Source organism: Gorilla gorilla, chromosome 7 (genome assembly GCF_029281585.2).
Source record: "Gorilla gorilla gorilla isolate KB3781 chromosome 7, NHGRI_mGorGor1-v2.1_pri, whole genome shotgun sequence".
In the NCBI taxonomy this organism is placed as follows: Eukaryota; Metazoa; Chordata; class Mammalia; order Primates; family Hominidae; genus Gorilla; species Gorilla gorilla.
The window spans coordinates 127,488,532-127,513,833 of record NC_073231.2 but is presented as its reverse complement, the minus strand read 5'-3'; the positions used below and the strand labels follow the sequence as shown (position 1 = coordinate 127,513,833).

Here is a 25,302-nt window from a genome sequence, read left to right as displayed (position 1 = left end):
GATATAAAATCAACAGCAAAAAATCAGTTGTCCTATATACTACCAATGCATTATGTGAAAAGGAAATTGCAGGGGCTGGGTGCGGTGGCTCACGCCTGTAATCACAGCACTTTGGGAGGCCGAGGTAGGTGGATCACGAGGTCAGGAGTTCAAGACCAGCCTGGCCAAGATGGTGAAACCCCATCTCTATTAAAAATACAAAAAAAAAAAAAATAGCCAGGTGCAGTGGCAGGTGCCTGTAATCCCAGGTGCTCAGGAGGCTGAGGCAGGGGAATTGCTTGAACCCGGGCAGCAGAGGTTGCAGTGAGCCAAGATTGCACCACTGCACTCCAGCCTGGGCGATAGAGTGAGACTCCATCTCAAAAAAAAAAAAAAAAAAAGAAAGGAAGGAAGGAAGGAAGGGAAAAAGAAAAGGAAATAAGGGAAATAATCCTATTTCAAATAGTACCAAAAAATAAAATAGCCAGGCATAGTGGCTCATGCTTATAATCGCAGGACTTTGGGAGGCTGAGGCAGGAAGATCACTTGAACCCAGGGGTTTGAGATCAGTCTGGGCAACATAGCAAGATCTCCTCTACTTTAAAAAAATTTTTTTAAATTAGCTAGGAATTGTGGTGTGCCCCTGTGGTTCCAGCTACTTGGGAGGCTGAGGCAGGAGGGTTGCTTGAGCCCAGGAGGTCAAGGCTACAGTGTTCATGCCACACTGTATTCCAGCCTGGGCAACAGAGCAAGATGCTATCTCAAAAATAAATAAATAAATAAATAAAAATAAAAAAGAATAAAATATCTAGGAATAAACTTAACTAAAGAGGTGAAAAATCTGTATACTGAAAAGTACAAAACATTGATGAAATGAATTTAAAAGATCCAAACAAATGAGAAGGCATCTTGTATTCTTGGACTGGAAGACTTACTATAATTAAAATGCCCTTACTACCCAAAATGTTCTACAGATTTAATGCAATCCAATCAAAATCCCAATGGCATAGTTACAGAAAGAGAAAAAAAAAGGATCCTAAAATTCATATGGAACCATGAAAGACCACAAATAGCCAAATCAATCTTGAGAGAGAAGGACAGAGCTGGAGGCATCACATTTCCTGATTTCAAAATATATTACCAAGTTACATAACATAACTGACATAAAGACAGACATATAGACCAATGGAACAGAATAGGGAGCTCAGAAACAAATTCACACAAATACAGTTAACTGATTTTCAACAAGGGAGTCAAAAATACACAATGGGAAAAGACAGTTTCTTCAACAAATGGTACTGGGAAAACTGGATATCCACATATAAACGAATGAAATTGGACTCTTATACCATACACAAAACCATACTCAAAATGGGTTAAAAATTTAAATGTAAGACCCAAAACTATAAAACTGGAAGGAAATTAAGAGAAAAAGCTTAGTTTTGAGGATGACATCATGGATATAGCACCAAAAGCACAGGTAAAAAAAAAAACAAAAATAAACATAGAATTACATCAAACTAAAAAGTTGCTTCATAGCAAAGGAAACTAACACAGTAAAAAGGCAACTTGTGGAACAGGAAAAAATATTTCTAAACCATATATCTGATAACGAGTTAATCTCCAAAATATAGAGAGAACTTCTACAACTCATTAGTAAAAAAACTAAAATGCCAATTAAAATATTAGCTAAGGACTTGAAGAGACATTTTTCCAAAGACATACAGGCTAACAACAATATGAAAAAAATGTTCAACATCACCATTCTCCAGGGAAATGCAAATCAAAACTATACAATAGCATCTCGTACCTGTCAAGATGGCTATTAACAAAAAACAAAAAACAAGTATTGCAAAGATGTGGAGAAATTGGAATCCTTGCACACTGTTGTTGGGAATGAAAAATGTTGCAGCCACTATGAAAAGTAATATGGAGATTTTGCCAAAAAATTAAAACTATAATGTATTTCAGCAATCTTACGATTAGGTATTTATCCAAAAGAATTAAAATCAGAATTTTGGCCAGGCACAGTGGATCATGCCCATAATCCCAGCACTTTGGGAACCCAAGGTGGGAGGATCACTTGAGCCCAGGAGTTTGAAACCAGCCTAGGCAATGCAGTGAGACCCCATCTCTATAAATTGTTTGTTGTTGTTGTTGTTGTTTATTAGACAGGTGTGGTGATGCATGTCTGTAGTCTCAAGTACTCAGGGAGCCAAGGTGGGAGGATCCTTTGAGCCCAGGAGTTTGAAGCTGCACTGAACTATGATTGTGCCACTGCTCCAGCCTGGGCAACAGCCTGTGCAAATGTAGAAATGGAAATCAGAAAGAACAAGCAGAAAACAAAAATTTAAATGGCAGGCTAAAGCCCTAATATAATAATAACATTAAATGTAAATGGTCTAAATACATTGATTAAAAGACACAGATAAGCACATTGGAATAAAAAACATGACACAAGTATATGTAGTCTATAAGAAACTCATTTCAAATATAATGATACAGGCATGTTGAAAATAAAAAGATGGAAAAAGATATACCATGCAAACATTGAAAGAAAACAGGAGTGACTGTATTAATATTACCTAAAATAGATTTCAGAGCAATGAAAATTACCATACACCAAGAAGTACATTATATAATAATAAAAAGGTCAATGTACCAAGAAAACAATAATTCTAAATATGTATGCATCAAACAACAGAACTGTAAAATCTGTGAAGGCAAAACTGGCAGAATTGAAAGGAGAAATACACAAAGTCACAATTATAGTTAGAACTTCAACATATCTCTCTCAACAATTGAGAAAAGAAATAGAGAAAAAAATCAGCAAAATAATAGAACTCAAAAACATCAAAATAATAGAACTCAAAAACATCATTAACCAACAGGCTCTAATCAACATTTATAGAACACTCCATCCAGCAGGAGCAGAATATATTCAAGTACCCACAGAACATACACCTAGAACCAGGGGCGGTGGCTCGCGCCTTTAATCCCAGCACTTTGGGAGGCTGAGGCGGGTGGATCACCTGAGGTCAGGAGTTCGAGACCAGCCTGGCCAACATGGCGATACCCCGTCACTACTAAAAATACAAAAATTAGTTGGCCATGGTGGTGCATGCCTGTAATCCCAGCTACTCGAGAGGCTGAGGCAGGAGAATCGCTTGAACCTGGGAGGCGGAGGTTGCAGTGAGCCAAGGCCGGGTCACTGCACTCCAGCCTGGGCAACACAGTGAGACTTCATCTTAAACAAACAAACAAAATACACCTAGAAAGACATATCATGGTTCATAAAACAAACCTCAAAAAATTTAAAGGAATTGAAATTATAAAGAATCTGTTTTCTGACCACAATGAAATCAAACTAGAAATTGATAACAGAAAGGGCAGAAAGTCACCAAACATATGGAAACTAAACAATTACATTTTAAAATAATCCATGGGTCAAAGAGAAAGTATTAAAGTACACTTAAAAACACACTGAACTGAATGAAAACAAACAAAAAAAATCCCAGCATATCAAGATATGTGGGATATAGCTAAAACAGTGCTGAGAGGGAAATTTTTGGGCTACATACTTATATCAGAAAAGGGGAAATGTCTAAAAAGCTATGAGAATTTAAAAAAATACCTAGGTATTAATTTAGGTTTTCTTATATAGTCTTATAATCCTAGTTGCTATTTCATTCTACTACTACTAGTTTGCAACTGTATTTGACTATGAGACCAAAAAAAGATATTGCTAATTGGCAAAGTGAATAACAAGTCAATAAGTATAAAAAACACATAAGCCTCTACTATGTAGTAGCAGTGGTAGAATAAGGTAACACTGATATTATATTACTATCCTGGATTTCCTTTGGTGTATATTACCTATCATTTCCAAATTTCTACTAGTTTTTTCTTAATTCATTATATTTTGTTTGCTTAAAAAAAATCTGTTTAGTGAAAAAAAAATAGACTCATGAATGTATTGTATTTGTGTTAGTCAGAATAAAATTCTGTCTCTTGTTTTCAAGTAAGCTTGACACATTTATATTCATTGTAACTGCCATTATAATTTGATTTACTTTTACCTTCCGGTTTCATATATTCTATTTATCATACAATTATATTTGTGGAAACAAAAATGACATTTTAGATTTGTGCACTTCACATACCTCATACTGATGGCTCATATGATACTAATTTATGACCAGAAGACCTGTTTATAGATACTGAGGACCTAAACAAAAGAATGATACATGAGCTAGAGAGGGGAGATTGGATTTGAAAAATATTTAAAGGTAAAATTAAAACGATTTGATTGTTAATCGAATGAGGGAAGTAGCAGACGAGAAGCTAATCTCTAGCTGGGAAAACTTAGTAAATGTTGGCACCATACAATAAATGAAGTAAAGTTACACCAAAAATCCCATTCCTCTCTCTACAAGTACTGTCCCTTCAGGGCCCTCTCTGTGGGAATTTGGAATTACAATGAGCTATGATCACACCACTGCACTCCAACCTGGGCAACAGAGCGAGACCCTGTCTCTAAAAATATATATATATATGTATGTATGTGTGTGTGTGTGTATTTTTTGTGTTATTTTTAATTTTTTTGAGATAGAGTCTCACTCTGTTGCCCAGGCTGGAGTGCAGTGGTGTGATCTCAGCTCACTGCAACCTCCACCTCCTGGGTTCAAGCAATTCTTCTGCCTCAGCCTCCTGAGTAGCTGGGACTACAAGTGTGTGCCACCACGCCCTGCTAATTTTTGTATTTTTAGTAGAGACAGGGTATCGCCATGTTGGCCAGGCAGGTCTTGAATTCCTGACCTCAGGTGATCCATCTGCCTCAGCCTACGAAAGTGCTGGGATTACAGGCGTGAGCCACCACGTGTGGCATGTATATATGTTTTAATATATGTGCATGTGTACATATATATGTGTGTAGGTGTACATATATGTGTATATGTGTATATATATACACGCAGACACAAACATACATGCACATATGTTGCAAACTTGACATATATATATACACATCAACCCAATAGCAAACTTGACATATATATGATTGTATATATGACATATATATACACACACACAATTGCAAAATGATATATATATGTACACACACATAACTATAAAAGATGATGACTATGATGTGAAAGTTAGTCATGGAGTACTGTCAGAGCTAAGAGACAGAGAGATGAGTTAGAATACTGAAGTGGACAGAGATGGAAAAAGAGTAGTTTAGACAGAAAGAGTAGTTTGGGACTGAGAGGTATTGTAATGAAAATGTGCACTAACTTGTTTAATATCATGTACTGTAAACAAAAAAGTTTGCAATTAGGTTGGAAAGTTTAAGGTCAGATCAGACTAAAGAGTTTGGAGGACAGGAGTCCACAAAGAATGGTGCGAGGGGGCCTGATTGCTGGAGTTGTGGATGAGCTTCAATGTGCAAGCTAGGATTTTCAAGGCATGTGTGCAAAGTCCATCATGTTATGGGATGTGGCTGTAAGTGGAGAAAAAAGAGGCATGGGCTGATGGCCAGAGGCAGGAGACTGGTACCTGGGTGCTGGTGGCTGCTAGTATGTTCTCCTTGCACTGTGGTTCTGGCATAGTATGCTGAAGCATTTGAGAATTCTAAATTTCAAATTGGCCTTGCAAAGTTTTTTGTCAAAGTAGGAAGAACTAATTTTGGCAAATATTTTGCCAACTTGTTTTCTAACTATTAGGCATTTAGGCATATGGCATATGAGCCACTGTTAGTATTCTTGTGCAGAGCCCTGCAAATGCTAATGACAAGACTTGTGCCTGGACTACAGTAAATGCTTAATAAACTTTTGGTGAATGAATATGCAGCAACAGTGAACATGATGGCTCAAAATAAGGAGAGATGGCCAAAAGTAGATCAAATTGGCTGGAATTTCCAAGAGGTGAAGTCTTCTGCTAGGGTTCTAATGTGATACCAGTATAAATTCAGTTATTTGGAGGAGAGTTAATAAGTCATGTCTCAATTATTATATTTAGAAATTTTTTTATTTTATTTAGAAATTTGAATTGAATGAAAACATCAATAAAAACAAAGGTATCCTTTCTCTTTGCTCTAAAACAAAGGTGTAAAGACTCAGTTTTAGCTAACTATTTATTCTCAGACACTCCTAGAAACTTGTCAAAAGCCCTGGCACAAAAATTCAATTTGGCCTGAATCTCTGACCTACTACTGTGTGTGACCTGGATGGGTCGCTTGACCTCCTCGCACCTCAGATCATTCAGTTGGAAGCATGCGATGAAGCAAGGGTGTGCTGAAAACCAGATGAGAACTCTGTTAATTTCTCTGGGTAAATTACGATAGGGAAGAAAGAAAACAACTATTTCTTTTGTCTTTTTTTTTTTTTTGTGAGATGGAGTCGCTCTGTCGCCCAGGCTGGAGTGCAGTGGTGCGATCTCGGCTCACTGCAAGCTCTGCCTCCCAGGTTCACGCCATTCTCCTGCCTCAGCCTCCCAAGTAACTGAGACTACAGGCGCCCGCCACCATACCAGGCTAACTTTTTTTTTTTTTTTGGTATTTTTAGTAGAGATGGAGTTTCACCGTGTTAGCCAGGATGGTCTCGATCTCCTGACCTCGTGGTCCACCCACCTTGGCCTCCCAAAGTGCTGGGATTACAGGTGTGAGCCACCGCACCCGGCCAAAAACAACTATTTTGAAGAAATATTTTAAACTTGTCTTTTAAGCCTTTTGAACATGGAGTTTCCTATTATTTAAGTAGACATGGTGAATAACGCGTATAGTAAATTCCTTCTAAACTACATACTTACAGCTGATACTTAATTAGTACTTTAAAGGGATTTTCTTTAGGAATTAAAAATCACATTTGTAGCTTATAAGCCTTCAAGAAGTCTTGACCAGCTTTTTACAGTTTTGAATTCTGAGCATAATGTAGAAGTATACAATAGCAGGAAGCCTGCCAGAATAGAAGAAATTGAAAATCTTCATTGTAACCAAGGAGCAAGTTCTTAGGGATGAGTACACGTGTCATCTTTCAACCTAACAGTGTTTTCAACAACACCCATAATTATGCAAACATTTGTATCTTGCTTATCAGAGCTTTCAAAGGATAATTTTATTTACTCCCCACAATGAACTTCTCTTACTACCATGTCTATTTTATAAAGAGAGAATATAAATACAGAGAAACTGAGGCTTAGAAAGATTGAGCAACTTTCCCAAGACCATGCAGATAGAAGTGTGAGGGTGCCCCAAATCGGTAGTTCAAGTCTAAAACCCTCAATTTTATACTTGATATTGTCTCACCTGTGACAGAAATCACTGGATTAATGTGCCAGCAGATAACCTATTGATTACATAAGCCTCAGGGTGTTCAAGACAAACATACTGTCATTAAAGAGAAAAAAAATTGGAATTTACAATCTTCTTCTGCAAAAATAGGCATTGTTACTTTTTTGTTATCCAATTAGAGTTAAGGACACAAATATAACTTTAAAGAGGTATGTGTAAAAAGCTTAGGAAACTTGTGTTTTCATCCACAACACCCTCCAAAGTAGAAGTTCCCAAACTTCAGAGTTTGTATAAGAATGACCTGGGGAAGTTTTTTCAAAGTAGACATATTCCCAGAACCACTACTATAAATTCTGATGAGTTAGGTCTGGGGTTTGGACACAAAATTTATATTTTTAACAGCAGCCAAATCATTGCAATGGAGGCCGCTCTCGGACCACTTTGAGAAGTACAGCTTTACATTGCTTTTCACCTGATTCTTGAAGCCACCTGGCTTTTCAAAACAAACAATTGCTTAATTAGAAGCCTGATAAATTTGGTGTGAACAAACAACAGGTGCTGTTTGCAAGAGATGAGTCAGGAACAAAATCAAACTAGGTCCTGGTTCTCTGCCTACACATAATATATAGTTGGAATCATTGAACACTAAGTTCTCAATCCGGCACTGATCTGGATTGAACTTGAAAACCTTAAAATACTAGAAAGAAAATGCTGTGAGAGAGAACACACCTATAATTCACAAAAATATAATGTATTTGGTAAGCTTCTCAATTGCTTGCTTTCATCCTCAAGTTACCCTGCTATGGCTTCCATGGTAGGCAGGATGTGACTAATACCTGGAGTTGCACTTCTTAATGGCATTATTAGGACTGCTAGTGACAGTACCAGCCCTGGAATTGGAATAATTGCATTATTAGGACTGATTGTGACAGTACCAGCCCTGGATTTGCAACTGGAATGATAATTCTACTAATTGGGTCTTGGAGCTAACACCTCTCTTGGATAAAGGTAGGAAGTCTCACTTTACTGAATTAGTTTAGGTCCCCTCCACCCTCACAAGGATTTCAGCCACCTGTGTGTGTGAACCACAGGCTTCGTAATTTGAAAACTTGGAATAGAGTTTGGATTTTCTTATTCTCCTAAAAAATATAAAATCAGGTGTCAATACCTGGGAAAAGGGAAATGTAATGGATTCTTGAAAATCTTTCATTCCCAGTTTCTTAGCTTTCTCCCAAATGACTAAGATTTCTTTAGTTTGATATTCTCTCTCTCAAATTGATGCATCAAAAGAAAATTAGTGTAAATCATTAGAAAAAAATTAAAGTTGGCTTAACTTTTTTCTCCCTTTGTCTTCTTTTTAAATTTGTAAGTACTCTGAAGCTTGGGAACTTCTCCTTTAGGGATGTTGTAGATGAAAATACAAGTTTCCAAAGCTTTTTACTTTCTAATTAGGAAGATTTTGGATTTCTTAGTCTTTCCAAAGACCGCACAATATTTCTATCGGACAAGAGGCTTTTTAATCTGTCCATGAACATGCCTGAGGGATGGCAGTTTGTAATGTCCCCAGAATTGTGAGAAAATTTTCAAATGCATATTTATTAATTTGGGAACAGAGTCACTTTTTATCCCAAATTATCAAAGAAGATTCTTTTACCCAGAAAAGCTGAACAACTACACGCTCTAATAAGAAACAAGTCAGTCTCCAGAAATTAAGCACATCTTTTTGGTGTTTAAAAAAGCTGGAGGCCAGGCGCGGTGGCTCACGCCTGTAATCCCAGCACTTTGGGAGGCCGAGGCAGGCGGATCACCTGAGGTCAAGAGTTCTAGACCAGCCTGGCCAAAATGGTGAAACTCCATCTCCACAAAAGTACCAAAAAAAAAAAAAAAAAAAAAAAATTAGCTGGGCATGATGGCGGGTGCCTGTAATCCCAGCTACTCAACAGGCTAAGGCAGGAGAATCTCTTGAACCTGGGAGGCGGAGGTTGCGGTGAGCCGAGATCGCGCCATTGCACTCCAGCCTGGGCAACAAGAGCGAAACTCCATCTCAAAAAATAAATAAATAAACAAATAAATAAAAAGCTGGAAAGCTTGTTAAGTTTTCAGGAATAAGATAAAATGCCATATGATTTCCAAGGAAGATTATTTCTATAATGTAGATCTTAATCTGTTTCCCCCATTGAGATTATTAGCAATTGCTACGGACACACACACACATTTTAAAATCTTATCTTTAGGGATTACAATTAAGGCCATTAAAATGTTAAAGGACGATTAGATTACAAACCTTCCCCTTGAGTAGCACTTTCTGCTATTGTTGATTTGTCCTGTAAAGCACAAACTTTTCTTGACAGAAGTTGCTAACATTTAAATTAAGGATAGTTTTGTCCTTTTCTATAATCTGGGTCCAGAAAAATACAACTGATAAACATGTTATTTAGGCTATGTAAGATAACTTTCTGCCCTTAGATCTGAAACACACATGAATCTGGAGATAATTCTTAAGATTTAAATTGTTCAATAATATGAAACTTTGCTCCTACGTAATTATTCAGCGATATAATGTAAAGTTCAAAAATACAGGACTTTCTTTTTCAGTAAGTGATCCAGATGGCTATATTTGATGATTTTGTTGTCAATCAGATCACAATTATTGACCTTAAATACTTTTGAATACCTACCTACCATTTAGGGTACAGCTTTAGTCATATAATATTTTAAAGCTAATTTCCTCATCTGTGGAAAGGACTATTGAGAGATGATTATAAAGAGTTTTCCATGACTTTTGGATTTTTGTTCCTTTCATTTCCACTTTGAAAATCCTTAAAAAATAACTCAAGCCAGGTGCGGTGGCTCACGCCTGTAATCCCAGCACTTTGTGAGGCCAAGGTGGGCAGATCACCTGAGGTCAGGAGTTCAAGACCAGCCTGACCAACATGGAGAAACCCTGTCTCTATTAAAAAACACAAAATTAGCCAGGTGTAGTGGCACATGCCTGTAATCCCAGCTACTCGGGAGGCTGAGGCAGGAGAATTGCTTGCACCCAGGAGGCAGAGGTTGCAGTGAGCCGAGATGGAGCCATTGCACTCCAGCCTGGGCAAAAAGAGTGAAACTCCATCTCAAAAAACAAACAAACAAAAAACTCAAATAATATTCAGGGTCCAATTTGAAAGGATCAAAGATTGACAAATTACTACTCTGATATAGTGAAATCTTCAAAAACTACAATGATAAATAAAATGATCTTCCTCTATCTATATCAATGAATCAATGAGTATTTTAATCTCTTCCAATCTGTTCATTCCAATTTCTTGAGTGTCTGATAAATGCTTAGATCTCCGTCTCTTCACATTTTAAAATCTAGTGACCATCATTAATACAGCCATACCATCTTCAAAATTTTCTCCGCATTAATTCTAGAGCCATGGGAGTTCAGCCTTGGAATTAACACTAAAAGGCAAGTAGTCCAATTTCTATGAGATGCTGGAAATCCCTTTGCCTCACGCAAACTGGAAATAGAAAACTAAATTTCAGGTTAATTCTTTCCCATCTTTACACAGTCAGACTCCATCATTTGCAGAGCTGAAATATGTTGTGTTTTAATCCCCAGTGGTATACAGACAGTCTTGGGATCATAGGGCATATGCTAAATCTCACATGTGTATCCAAGACATATAAGTTTCCCAGTGTCTCTTGCATCCTCTGAATCTTCTGTGTCATACTAAGCATTACTAGTTCCTATAGCCATGCATCGTGAAACAGAGTTGCTATCAATATTCCTGTTCTTATTGCTAGATATCTTCTCAATGTGCATAAGTTTGTCTATATTCTCAAAGTAAAACAATCAGATTTGTACACTGCTGCATTTGGTATGCTTAATACAAACCAGTATTTTCTAATGTGGTTTGTAGATATTTGGGGGACCCTGAAGCCCTTTCAGGGCATCAAAATGATTTTAATATTAATTCTAAGGCATTTTAATCTTTCACTTTGTTGACATTTATATTGATGATGCAGAGACAATGATGGGCAAAACTGATAGTGCCTTAGCTGGAAAATAGTCAGTGGTAGCAAACTGTACTAGCAGTCATTCTCACATGCTTTACCCCCAAGCCCTCACTAGGAAATAAATGGCAAGTTTCATTTAAGAAGATCCTTGATAAAGCAGTAAATAGTTGTTTTTTGTTTTTTGTTTTTTCTTTTTGAGATGGATTTCCGTTCTTGTTGCCCAGGCTGGAGTGCAATGGCGCGATCTTGGCTCATTACAACCTCCGCCTCCCAGGTTCAAGTGATGCTCCTGCCTCAGCCTCCCAAGTAGCTGGGATTACAGGCATGCGCCACCATGCCCAGCTAATTTTGTATTTTTAGTAGATACGGGGTTTCTCCATGTTGGGCAGGCTGGTCTCGAACTCCCAATCTCAGGTGATCCACCCACCTCAGCCTCCCAAAATGCTGGGAATACAGGTGTGAGCCACCACGTCCAGCCAATAGTTTTAATTTTATTAAATTTTAATCCTTGAGTATTTGGCTTTTTAACATTCTGTGTGAAGAAATAGAAAGGACACAGTAAAGAAGACATCTTTAGTCTGCTGCACACCAAGCTACCCTGGTTATCTGGAGGAAAAGCTTTCATGTGATTGAGTTGCAAGCCTTAACTAACTGGCCATTTTTATCATGGAACATAATTTTTACTTGAAAGAATAATTAATAGACAAACTACTATTATTCAAATATGGGCATTTGGAAGCCTTTTTTTAAAAATTGAATGAAGTGAACCTGTCACTACAATGCAAGCAACTGACAGTATTTATTGCTAATGATAATATGTGAGCTTTCAAGAGAAAACCAGAATTTTGGGGAACTTGTATTTGCCACGATGGGCATGACAGATTCTTAATATTTGAAGACGCTGTATGAGATTGTGGTAATATTAATGATTGTGATCTTTTGGGTTATCAAAAATGAAATGTGTCAACATTTAGAAAATCTGCATAACTCATTGGACCTGGCCAGGCTCGGTGGCTCACGCTTGTAATTCCAGCACTTTTGGAGTCCAAGGTGGGCGGATCATGAGGTCAGGAGATCGAGACCATCTTGGCTAACAAGGTGAAACCCCGTTTCTACTAAAAATACAAAAAAAATTAGCCAGGTGTGGTGGCGGGTGCCTGTAGTCCCAGCTACTCGGGAGGCTGAGGCGGGAGAATGGCGTGAACCCAGGAGGCGGAGCTTGCAGTGAGCCGAGATCACACCACTACACTCCAGCTCTGGGCGACAGAGAGAGACTCCATCTCAAAAAAATATATATATAATAATAATAAAATAAAAATTAAAAAAATAAAAATAACTCATTGGACCTGTATTTTTTAGATAATCAATACACAATATTACAAATTCATAAATGGTTATAAAAGATGCATTTAAAGTGTAAAACAGAACAACAGATTTGAATGTGTTATCAGAGTACATAAACAGATTTTAATGTATTATCAGAGTACACAAAATTCACGCATACTGAGGAGACACTGACAGGCCTTGCTGGGCTTCCTCACTCAGTCAGCTAGCATTAGATTATGCCCTTTTTGTCCTATCCTATCTCTACACGGCTGCTCATTCCTTGTTAAACTTAAGCATAAAAACAGACAATTTCTTCTGTATCTTTGGGTCTTCATTCTAAACGCCGCTGTGTATACACATTAAATAAATGTATATGCCTTTTATCCTATTAATCTACTTCATGTCAGTGATTTTCAGCAAATCTTCAGAGGGCCAATTCACAACATTGCAACTTATCAAGTTTTGATGTAGTATAAAGGAAGAATATCTTAAAAAGCCTATGTAAATACTCTTCCATTTCCCAATTATATATGTGTATGACACCAGATTTTTTTCATATACTTCAATCAAAACAACAATTGAATGCAAAAGCAAATAGGAGAATCCAGCTGTCTTCTATCAGCTAGACAGCAAAGAGATTTGCAAAAATGGAAAACTGCCACTTTTCTCACTTTAGGTTTTGAAAAATAGCTATTTTCACAAAATGTTATTAAGTTGGTATGTAACTGCATTTATTACTACTTTAAATGACTTAAGTATTTTAACTTTTTAAGTCAGCTTTAATGTCTAATGTGGTAAATATTGATAGATATAACATAAACTTTTTTTGAGGTTCTCAATAATTAATAAGAGTATAAAGAGTTTCTTTACCAAAAGTTCTAGAACCACATATACAGAGGATTATGAAGGTACTAAATCCTTGTTCTGGATACTTTGTCTCTCAGACATATAAACATATGTTTTGTGCTGTGGGATGGAGGTCAGCAACAACATATTGCTAAGTCACATCTACTCAAGTAAAAACTACCATGTTTTCTCTGTTGCCTTGTACAGGTGAAAACATAACAGGTATGGGTTCCATAAGGTACATTTTAGGATGTCAAAACCTGAAAGGGATGGGTGAAAGGATGTCATCTTCTGATCCAAACAGCTTCTGTAAGATAGAAAGCTAAGGGTGAATTATCTAATGTTATTCAATTGGTTGTTGCCATAGCTTATTTGTGAAACTGGATCTTAATGTCAATTTGGTGCTTGTGAATCAGTACTCCATGACCGATAGTTGTAATTTTGGCCTGAGACTCAGAAAAGAAGTTGCATTAAATGTGAATGTCTGGGATATATTCGTGGGCACTGACTAAGTCAATCTAAAAGAGTGAAGGGGCCAGGCAAAGTGGCTCACACCTATAATCCCAGCACTTTGGAAGGTAGAAGAAGAATTGCTTGAGCCCAGGAGTTTGAGACCAGTCTGGGCAACATAGTGAGACCCCATCTCTATAAAAAATAAAAATAAAAGAGTGAGGGGACAGTAGAAAGCTGAAGTAGGTCAAATAAGAGAACCTAGAATGAAACCATGGTTAATGCTCACCAAGAATAATTTAAGGAATAGAAGGCAAGGAAAGGAGTGCAGTACTAATGTTTTTCTGAATACCCACAATGTTGCAGGCACTGAGCTAAGCTCTTAATGTAATTTAACACATTATATCATCAAAACCACTTTGTAGCTATTTTCTCCATTTATCAACCAGGAAATGAAGATCCAGAGAGGTAAAATATGCTCCTGGGATCTCACAAACAGCAAACATCAAAGATAGGATTCGAATGTAAAGTCTCTCTCAAACTTGAAAGTTTGCTTTCAAATAACTTTCACCTCTGGCTTCACATTGTATTAGTCTCTTACCTCTTTCTTTGGGGTAGAGATGGGAGGATGACAGAAATGTGTAGCTGTATAATCAGCTTTTACATCCATTTGCAGTCAGAGAACATTTTACTTTTGTCTTATGGGTCATGAATTACAAGAGGCGAGAAACAACAAATGTGTTTTTCTATAATAAAGAAAACCAGTTTTAGTAAATGTGCTTCTTGCTTGAACTATTAGTACAAGCACAGTTAAATGCTAGTAAGCAATAATAGGTATTCCGGCATTACGTGTCATATTCATGAAAGTTTAGAGCTGGAAGGTTAAGTGTCCCCCTGGGGCCTCACAGCTAGACACTTGGCACCCCACAATTTCCACTCTACCTCTAAATCAGTTTAATCCACGTTATATGTCAGAGTACAGAAGTTAGGTGATATATTTAAAATTATAGTTTAGCATTTGAAAACTACCGAAAAACTGAATCAGGAAGCTCGAGTCTGATTAAGTGGGATGAAATTGTGATCTGAAATTTAAGCCAGTCTCTCCAAGAGTTGAACCACCTAAGGCGGAGTTCAAACAAAGGCTGAAGCGTGAAGGTTTGCTGGGGGAAATCAGTGGGGTCCCCTGAGCAGCGTGAAGTCATCAGGCCAAGGTAATGCTTCCCAGAGGTGTAACCGCTGTGTGTGGGGGTGGGAAGGGGGCGGAAACGCGCAGTACTTTGCAGGTCAGCCCCTGGGGACTGGGATGGCTGACTACCTGGTATTGCACTAAAATGCTTGACCTCTAATCACATCCCCCAACACTACACCTTGTGTGACGTGATGAAAGCATCATTTCCAGTTTATTAGACTTTTCTGTTTAGACTTATTCATTATAGCCCATATATATGATAAGGACTAAGAACCCAGTCTTCAAGGTCCTGTCGAGTTCCAAAGAAGTCCACCCCTCAGAAGATCCTTGGAAGGGGAAGAAGGAAAAAAGAAAGAAAGAAAAATCTGTTTTACCCTATAACAATTTCAGCGCAATCTCCCAAGACCAAGTTGGTTAATTTGTAAAGTCACTCTCATTTTTTCCTAAACAGTGCCACCTACTGTCCATTTTCAGTCATCAGCAGGCTTGTTGGCAAGGACCAAGAGAAAGAAAGGAGGCGGGGTGGTGGGGGGAGGAGTAACCAAAAAACGAACTCTACCCAGCCTTGGGGCATTGTGAAAACGACGAGGAAAGGCCATCTCCAAGCAAGACATATTTGTACTCGTCAACTTTGCAGAAGGCTTGCAAAAAGCAAAAGCCAGTTAAGCCATTTCCTTCAAGATGGCTAAATATAAGTCCTCCAGAAAACAATTTTTATTATTTTATTTTTAATGCGAGCTGTTTGAGTATGTTTACGTTAGGGGACCAGATTGAGCAAAAATATACATATAATTACTTTTCTATTTTTTTCCGCCCACCCACGGCAGAAACCTCTTTATGAGAAAGGCTTTGACACTTGACGTCAGCTCAGAAACTTTTGAGCTGGCGGGAAGAAAGGGTTAACAAGTGGTGGACCAGCGCGATCTTTTTAGAGTCCCAGACGGCTGTCGAAGGCTCCAGGTACACACACACACGCGCACACTTACACACACACACACACGTGCACACACCCCTCCCAACTGTTCCTCCTTGGGTCGGTTACTTAGCTGAAGGGCACCATTTGGCTTTAAAACAAATTACTTCAGCGCAACTGGGAGTTTATCGCTTGGAGGGAACTTGTAACGCGGGAGTTGAGGGAAATCCAAGAGGCGAGGGCTCCCACCTCCGCCGCCAGAGGAGAGTAGGGAATCAAGTGGTGGCCCCCTATGTGTCTTGCATTTCTCTGCACACGTTAGCAATCAAGTTAATTGAATTCATTGGAGTTTAGAACCGGCCTGTAGCTCAGAGAAGGCTTTGAATGGCCAATTTCTCTCTCTCCGTCTCCCCCTCCCCGCCTCCCGCTCGCCCGCCCGCCCGCGCTCCCAGTTCCCTCCCCTCAGGGTTCCCCAGTCCACACCTCCCTCTCCACTTCCCTCACCCCCCCACTCCCTCCGCCGCCCTATTAAAACACCCACCAGCTCACTTGTTAAGACCCCCTTAAGTTGGAGGAGGCAGAAAGGCAACAACGGCGAGGAAGGAGAAGTCAAGACGTCTGGAAAGAATTACCCAGTCCTGGCTTCGAGCAGCCCATTGAACCAGACACTTGAAACAGCCCCAGCCAAAGACTTTTCTCCCAATTCTGCGCTTCCTGGGTTCTGCTGAGTCTTCCACAGGCTTTTTTTTTTTTTTTTTTTTTTTTTAAGACGAAAAAGAGATTTTCTGTTATCGGGGGCAGAAAGACTGAAGCAAAAAAAAAAAAAAAAAAAAAAAAGAAAAGAAAAAAGAAAAGTTAATTTATTTTTAAAGCATAATTTTTTTAAGAATTAGACTGAAGTGCAACGGAAACATAAAGAGAATATTAGTGAAATTATTTTTTAAAGTGGGGAAGAATCAAACATTTAAGACTCCCCTATCCTTTTTAAATGTTGTTTTTGAATTTCTTATTTTTTTTGGCCGGTCGTCTCAAATTCATCTGATCTCTTATTACCTCAATTTTGGAAACTGCCCGCCACCGACCCTCCGGGACCACACAGACAGGCTGAGGACGACTTTATGACCAAGAACTGAACAAGGTACGTTACACTGGTGCGTTTTGGTGAAGGATGAAGGTCCTCCAACAGGCCAGGGAGAAGGAAGACATTATCCATATAATTGTTTTAAAATTTTTAAGCCAGTTTCGATAGAAAAGTTGGAAGTTTAAAAAGTTCCAACAGACTGAAGATCAGGGAATATTTCAGGTCACTGTCAGGCTTAGCAACATAGCCCTCTTTTCCCATCTCCGCGGCTCTCGCCAGAAATCCGCTGCCTTTCTGAGGACACAGGTAGCCTCTCTGCCTGGGGAAGGCTGCACGTCCCCAGATGTACTTTTCCATTTTGCATCTTCCGGAGCAGCAGAGGGGCTCCAGAGTTAGGAAACAAGAATTCCCAATGTAAGGAAAATGCATTCTGCACAGCCGCCCCACCCCTTCCCTTCTTTTTTTCCCACACACACACACACACTGTGGGGAGAAAAACTGGAATAGCCCAGCGCGTTTTACTTCTAAGTGAAAAAGTCGCTTCTTGCTGGGAATGCAAAGGGTTAAGCAATCTGGGCTTACAGCTCCGACAAGCTGGGACCCTGGAGAAGGAGGGTCCTTCTCTACCTCCTCGCAGCTACCATCCCCTCTCGGCCACTCCCCCCTTTCCCGGGCCTCCCCTCCTTTGCACTTCCCGCACCCCATTAAAGTGTCAGGCTCGTCAGTCTGGGCTCAGCTCGGCTCCGGAAGCCTTACTCGGGCCAGGGGTCCCTGACGCAGGCGGTGGCACCCGCAGATAGGAGCGGGAGGAGGGCGCGCATCCCTCCTCTCCTCGCCGGGCCAGCCCGCCGGCCGCCCGGAGGCAGGGCGTGCGTGGGGACCGCGCGCTGCGCTTCGGCAGCTGCAGCGTCCCCAGAGCCAATTCCGACGTGGCACCGCGCACGCCGGCGCTTCTCTCCTCAGCTGCAGCTGGGGACACTGCCCGGTGGGAGATCTGGGGGCGCCGTCTCGAGCGTCCAGCCGATGAAGGGGGCGAGGGGCCTGTGGGAGCTGGGGTGGAGGTGGGAGGGAAGCCAGAGGCTGGGTTGGGATGGATAATCAACACCTTGGGCGGAATTCGTCACGGCAGTTCCCGCCCAGCGTGAGCCAGGGCTCCGAAATGGGTCCCTGTGAACAGGAGGGCGGGTCTGAAAGGAGGGTCTGTATGAGGGTGAGAACCGGGAGGCGAGAGAGCCTTTTTCCTCTGACCACGGAAACGCAGCCGTGGGGGAACGGCGCTGAAAGGATAATTAAAGCTGCAAAGAGGCGCTGGGAGCACAGGGGCGGTGCCTGGGGAGGAGGGCTTGCAAGACCCGGGTCCTATTACACAGTCTTAGGTGCCAGTTTCCCCTAGCGCCTCTCCCTCCGTCCCCCAAACGTCCGCGCTGAATACTTGGACTCAAGGACACCGCGCGCCTCTGGGGCGAACGAGCTGCAGCAGCCCAGCTACGGGAAGGAACGTGTAGAAGCCCCATCAGCCCCTCCCTGCCCACTTCCTCACCCTTGGGACCGTTGCTGCCTGTTGGGTCTCAGGAGCAATTGCCCAGAAACGCGACGCTGCTCCAACCCACGTGTCTGGGCTGGGATTGCCTTTGACGTCACACACAGGGGGGAGGTGTGACGCAATAGATAGGGAAGCCCCGATTGGCCACCAAGGGCTTCCCCCAACTGGAGGCCTGAGTATATATAGACCATCAGCTCACTGTTAGAATAAAGAGAAGGAAGTTGGTAGATGGGCTTGCTGAAGGAGTGAGGCCGCTTGTTAAGAGGGAGACAACTTCGCTGCTCATTGTACATTCCAAGGCTTTGGCTCAGATTTCTCACTGCGGTTAAGGCATATGATAAGTACTTCTGGTGGTATTAAACCAGGTTATTATTTTTTAAAAAGGTTATTTTAAGAATAAAGCTTTTAACGGTCAACACATATTTACATTCACGATGCCAGGTTTAAAATTAAAATATGTATTTCCATAGCTCCAAGTCCATCAACCTCTTTGTAGATACAATTTTTTTATAGTTCTATGACTTGAATTGAAAAGAACTTTTAAATTCTAAATTTTTATTTCCTTCCAATGTGTGCAAGTTGACTCATTCATTAAATTAGTTTTCACCACATTTTTCTAGAGCTTAATAAGGTTACAGTACAGCTGAGGTACTGTATTTTGAGTACTCATCATACTCCACCAAAAGTTTTCCCAATAGTTTGGCCATTCTTTTACATTTTCAATGACAATTTAACACTTTAAGTTACCTGTTGCGTTTATATATTATGTTTTGTATGTGTTTCCAATTATGGGACAGATAATTCTGATTTTTAAGTGGACATTTCTAGAACAAAATATTGTAACTAAAGTATCATCCCCCCTATTTCTTTTTTCTTAGATATCACCTGAGTCGGGTAAATAGAAAAATATATTGTGGACGTGCTGACAAATGCATATTACCTGAGTTGCTTGTACTGTACCCGGAGTTGAATCCCTTTATCAAAGAAAGTTATGCAGTTTATAAAAATTCAAGGACTTAACAAATCAGTGACTAGCATTAAACTCTAATGTCACTCTCCATAAAGCAAAGATAGTCAGCTACCTTCCTGGAAATTGGGAATTGTGCAACAAGTGAATAAGAAACTGTTACTAGAAAGTAAGTTAGTTGGAACCACTCATTTTTGTTAGGTCTGTAGAATATAGCCCTATAGTATTGAATTTCATAAATACTTTCCCATACATGGTTTCCTTACTAGGTAAGATTTTTAAAAAATTTTTTTTCTTGAATTTTTAAACACTTACTTGTCACTGGTTCATTTATTTCCTGTTGTTGGCACTCTGGGGAAAGTCCTTTGTCTATGGATCAAGGTAGACATACCCTTTTTCAAAGCTATATTACACATTTACTTTCAAAGTCTAAGAACAAGTAGTTTGTTACATTATTAGCTTCCTGGCTCTTGTATGAAGTGTGATCCCTGAGTTAAAGTAATGAGAGGACAGAGCATAACCCCCATGTCTCCTTCTGGGTTCTCTTTTTATCCATGCAAACCCATGCCGTGTTCCTGTCAATGACAGAGTTGGTGGCAGCTGGTATGCCAACGGAGTGGAGGGACAGCTACCTGTAGAGAACTCATTTCCATCACCCCAACTTGGTATTTTATCCTTTCCCTTCTAGCAGCAATCTGTGTAGAGTATTATCCTACTGCATACAGCCTTAAATTATTTAAGCATATTTTGCTCATGCCTATAATTCCAGCACTTTGGGAGGCTGAGGAGGGCAGATCACCTGAGGTCAGGAGTTCAAGACCAGCCTGGCCAAAATGGTGAAACCCGGTCTCTAATAAAAATACAAAAATTAGCCAGATGTGGTGGTGGCCACCTGTAATCCCAGCTACTCGGGAGGCTGAGGCAGGAGAATTTCTTGAACTCGGGAGGTGGAGGTTGTAGTGAGCCAAGATCTCACCACTCCACTCCAGCCTGGGCGACAGAGTGAGGCTCTATCTCAAAAAAAAAAAAAAAGAAAAGTCTATTTTGAATGGTAGTCATGTGGAGTTCATATATATACTGCCTTTCCCACAATCTAGGAGAATGTTACTGATGAGAGTCAATTAAATATAACAAGGCCACACTGTTAAATATTTTCTTATTTAAATTAAGTAAATTTATTAATGAATGCCTCTTAACTGAATACATCTGTACTGCAGATAATTAAAAAATGAGTTAAAAGTGTATTTAATGAAATTTTAAAATACACTGTAAGATAAAATATGATCTAGCCCATAAGAAACAACAGCTATTGTTTATCACATGTCTAGTATGTTTCAGGCACTCAACTAGATGGTTTACATACATATATCTAATCCTAATCTGCAAAGAAAGTTTTATAAGTAAAAGAACTTTGCCTCAGAAAAGTTAAGCAATTCACTCAAAGTGAATTAATAAGGGGTGTGGATGGAATTTAATCCAAGAATTCTTGGAATATAATGCCCTTGAATTGAATTCATGCTAATTTATGCTGCAGCTGCACCAGTCAAGTTTTATGGGGGTTCAAATTGAGAAGTCACATCTGATTGAAAGAGATCAGTGAAGATTTCCTAAAGAGACTTGGCGTTTGTGCTACATTTGGCTCTGTAGGTAGGGTTTTGACCTATAGATATAATTCCCAGGAGCCAATGTAGGTACATATAAAACTAAGATTCCATGTCAAGTCATTTGGTAATTTTTTTCCCCTACACTGTGAACTAAGTTTAGGATGGTGAAGTTCAGGAACCAGTAGAGCAGTTGGAAGAACACACATCCTAAAAATAATTTATTAATATAGATGGTGCAAAGGAAAAGAAATCTGAAACCTACAGTTCTGAACCCAGACACCGCTAGAGTGACAAGTCCTGTAAAAAAGGCTTGTATACTAACCCTGGAAGCTTGGCTCAAGGGTCTTTGCTAGGATAACTGCAGTGGGACTGGAGAGAAAAAGGCAGACTTCAAAGCCAGAGAGGAAGAGAAGGTCAGAAGGGGAGAAGGGAGGTTGGGAGGGGGAGTCGGGAGGGTTCATGATTTGTGTTCCAGGGGGTAATGTGCTGTAATGTGAAGACTGCTGCGGGGAGACTTCATTTGGGTCCTCCTATCTCAGATTTCTACTTAGGGACAGTAGCAGAGGGAATACACATCAGGGATGGGTATCAATGTGAATGAGGTCATGAAAGTCTTATTTTACTTTAACCTAGTGGTTGCCAAACTTTGTTATATAGCTGAATTGCTGGAGAAGATTTTAAAACTTGTGATGACCTGGGCACAGCCCATATCAATGAACTCAAAATGTGGGAGCCACAGATCAGTAAATTTTATGGCTTTGCAGGTAATTTGCATATATAGCAAAATTTGGGAACCACTACTTTTTAACCTTTTGTTCACCATACCTTCCTAATCCACTCTTAGCCAGCAGATAGCTACCACCTGACCTGAGTATGTCTGCTTAGAAGCAGATTTCTGTTGTCCTTGCTAGTGTCACCAGCCTAGATAAATATTCCCAATTCTAATTATCATGCATATGATTTAAGGCCTATGGCCCCTTCTCCCATACAACATGAGTTTATGCATAAAGACAGCCTATGTTTTAGAACCAGTTCACGCCTTCATTAGATAAACATTCTTTAAATGTCTCATCATCTTTTGTGCCTTTGTGTGTTTAAATGCTTGGCCAAAAGTTGAAAAGACACTGAACTTAGACTTCAGTGGATGAAGAGACGCAATGATGAAGAGACTCAAGTGTACTTTACAACTTAAGTTCAAAGATATTAATTGAATTGTCCAAGGACACATGACTTATTCATAGAACCCTCAAGTGGTTTGTCTGAGCCAGGTTGCTAATATGAGGCAGAGTGCAGACTTGAATCCATTTCTTCCGATTCCCAGTCCTCCTATTCTTTTCATCATGCCATAGTTATTACTTGTTAACCCATAAGTAATGGGTTAAATGGAAGGAGAGTCAGGGTTATTAGGTAGTTACTGGCAGGAAGCTAACATCACTAAGATCTAATTGTTGATAATTTCTTTTTAAAATATGTACTTAGATTCCTTTTTTAAATCTCATAATCTATTTTATGAGTCAATATGATTAGCTCCATTTTATAGATGGAGAAACTGAAGATGACAAGTGTTGTATAACTTGCTCGAGGTCATCCAGCCACTAAAAGGAAGAGCCAGGATTCTATCCCAACTCAGTCTGGTTCCAGAGGTCAAATTCTCTGAAATTGATAGTAGATGGCAGAGCTGGGATTTGAACAATAGTATAACTGACTTCAAAATATTTGCTAATCTGGTTAATACTAGATAATTTATTTAGTTGAAGAGACAAGACATACATGCACACATGCTCACAAGTCATTGGAGTCAAAATATAAAGCAGCATATGGATTAATAGACAATAAACACTGTAAGGGTACTGGAATTCAAGATGATAAAAGTTGATACCCCAAACTGGACCCCTGAGCTCATAAGATAGCTCAGATTGCAACTTACAATCCCTGTAAATGCTCTTGGGGACCATCTGCCTTTTCTATCTTTGCTTTCCAAAGGCCTTCTAGACCTGTTCTGGGACTCCCCATAACCATTACCTTTAGACATCTGGGTGAAAAATTATGGAGATGGTTTCTTAAAAAAAAAAAAAGACTGTTTGAGGGGTACCCTTAAGGGCTTGGTTGTCTCTACTACATATTCATTGCCTCTGCAGTAAAGATTGGGGTAGGACCTGTGTCTGTCAGTCTACATTGACTGCCTGAGTCCAAATGGGCTTATTTATTTATTAAAAATGTATTTATTGAGTCCCTGCTATGTGCCAAGCCCTGGTTTTCATGCAAGGACAAACCAAATAATTGAACTACACAAGCCCCCCTGGCCATAGAGTATGTGCATGTATACTCTACGGCCATACATATATATATATATATATGCTACTTAGAAAATCAAGCAGGTTAAGGGGAGAGAGCATGGCAGGGGGTGAAGAGAGGGCAAGGGTGGAGGAGTTGCTTTAGAAGGACAGATAAGCTAAGGCCTCCCAGAAGAGGTATCATCAGACCTAATTGTAGTCTTTCCCAGATGCTGACTCAATAAATTTGAATTCATTTCAGCTTCTTCCAGATCCAAAATGGAAGGACCACTTTATGAAAACTAGGGTAACTCTGGCCAGGCACGGTAGCACACACCTATAATCCCAGCACTTTGGGAGGCCGAGGTGGGTGGATCACCTGAGGTCAGGAGTTCGAGACCAGGTGGATCACCTGAGGTCAGGAGTTCCAGACCAGCCTGACCAACATGGAGAAACCCCGCGTCTCATAAAAATACAAAATTAGCCAGGCGTGGTGGCACATGCCTGTAATCCCAGCTACTCGGGAGGCTGAGGCAGGAGAATCACTTGAACCCAGGAGGCGGAGGTTGCAGTGAGCCAAGATCATGCCATTGCACTCCAACCTGGGCAACAAGAGGGAAATTCAGTCTCAAAAAAAAAACAAAAAAACAAAAAACTAGGGTAACTCCATTGAACTCAATTCTCACTGTTGAACTGGGGCAGTGAGAGTAGATGTTACTCTCCTTTCATCCAACATTTCACTCTCTGCTTAATACAAAAGGTGAAGGCAGAGGAAATGGCTTCGAGGTCCAGTGACCTGAAGAGTCCCACTGGGGTATATGAGCCAACAGCAAGGCTGTATATCTGCTCCACAGGTGGAAGAAGTGGGAACACTAGTGCCTTTTTTATGGTAACACAGGATTTTGGCTGTTGGCATTAGGAGCAGAATTGCTATTACATAGATGGAACCAGCCTCTTCCTTTGAAACAACCACTTTTCATGTCTCTTTAGGTCATTTCCACATAGAAAATATATGAGCCCGAAATCTCAGTATTGGCTAGCCTTGTGTCTGTACTTGAGTGAGTGCCAATTTCCCATTTTCTATAACAGTAGGGAAACAATTTTCAGGCTGGGTGTGGTGGCTTATGCCTGTAATCCCAGCACTTTGGAAGGCCAAGGCAGGCGGATCACCTGAGGTCAGGAGTTCAAGACCAGCCTGGCCAACACGGTGAAACCCATCTCCACTAAAATATAAAAATTACACAAGCATGGTTGTGCATGCCTGTAGTCCCAGCTACTCGGGAGACTGAGGCAGGAGAATCAATTGAACCTGGGAAGGGGAGGTTACAGTGAGCCAAGACTGCACCACTGCACTCCAGCATGGGAACCTGGGTGACAGAGCGAGACTCTGTCTCGAAAAAAAAAAAGGTAGGGAAACAATTTTCAAAGTTTGTTTCTAATCTTTCCTTATACGATGACATTTTATTAGCCAGAAACAAAAGAATGCCACCTATTTTGTCATGAGGATTCAAATATATTCAGCAAATTTATTGAGAATAATTATTTGGCCTTATGCCACTGTGTGGATCCAACTCCTAGTTTTTTGACTATGACAAGTTAACTAAATACCCAGAGTCTTGGTTTCTTTATTATATGCATAGTTATTTGTAACATGAGATTAATAATGTGCTTACCACCCAAAGTCATTAAGAGTAAATAAGTTTATGCTTAAAAAAAGAAACTTGCCCCACCGCCTGAAACCTAATAAATGATGAATAAATGTTAGCCGCCATTATAATAATGATGATGATGGTGAAGATGAGTAAATTTGCACTCATGCATTCAACAGATATTTACTG

The 25,302-nt window shown here is 39.9% G+C and overlaps 1 protein-coding gene and 1 long non-coding RNA gene across 2 annotated transcripts in view; one reads left to right on the top strand and one right to left on the bottom strand.

The window, feature by feature from the left end:
- Positions 1–12,706: 12,706 nt before the first annotated feature.
- On the bottom strand, positions 12,707–16,681 carry LOC129524067 (uncharacterized). Its single transcript, XR_008667725.2, has 4 exons — positions 16,538–16,681; positions 15,262–15,409; positions 14,496–14,640; positions 12,707–13,751 (listed from the first exon to the last, which is right to left on the bottom strand). It is a non-coding gene; the product is annotated as an uncharacterized lncRNA (long non-coding RNA).
- Positions 16,682–16,994: 313 nt separating this feature from the next.
- The window catches only part of HAS2 (hyaluronan synthase 2), a 28,660-nt gene continuing 20,352 nt past the window's right edge, over positions 16,995–25,302 (top strand). The window contains exon 1 of the mRNA XM_031013564.3: positions 16,995–17,134. The gene's annotated coding sequence lies outside the window, so the exon portion shown is untranslated. The remainder of the gene's footprint in view (positions 17,135–25,302) is intronic.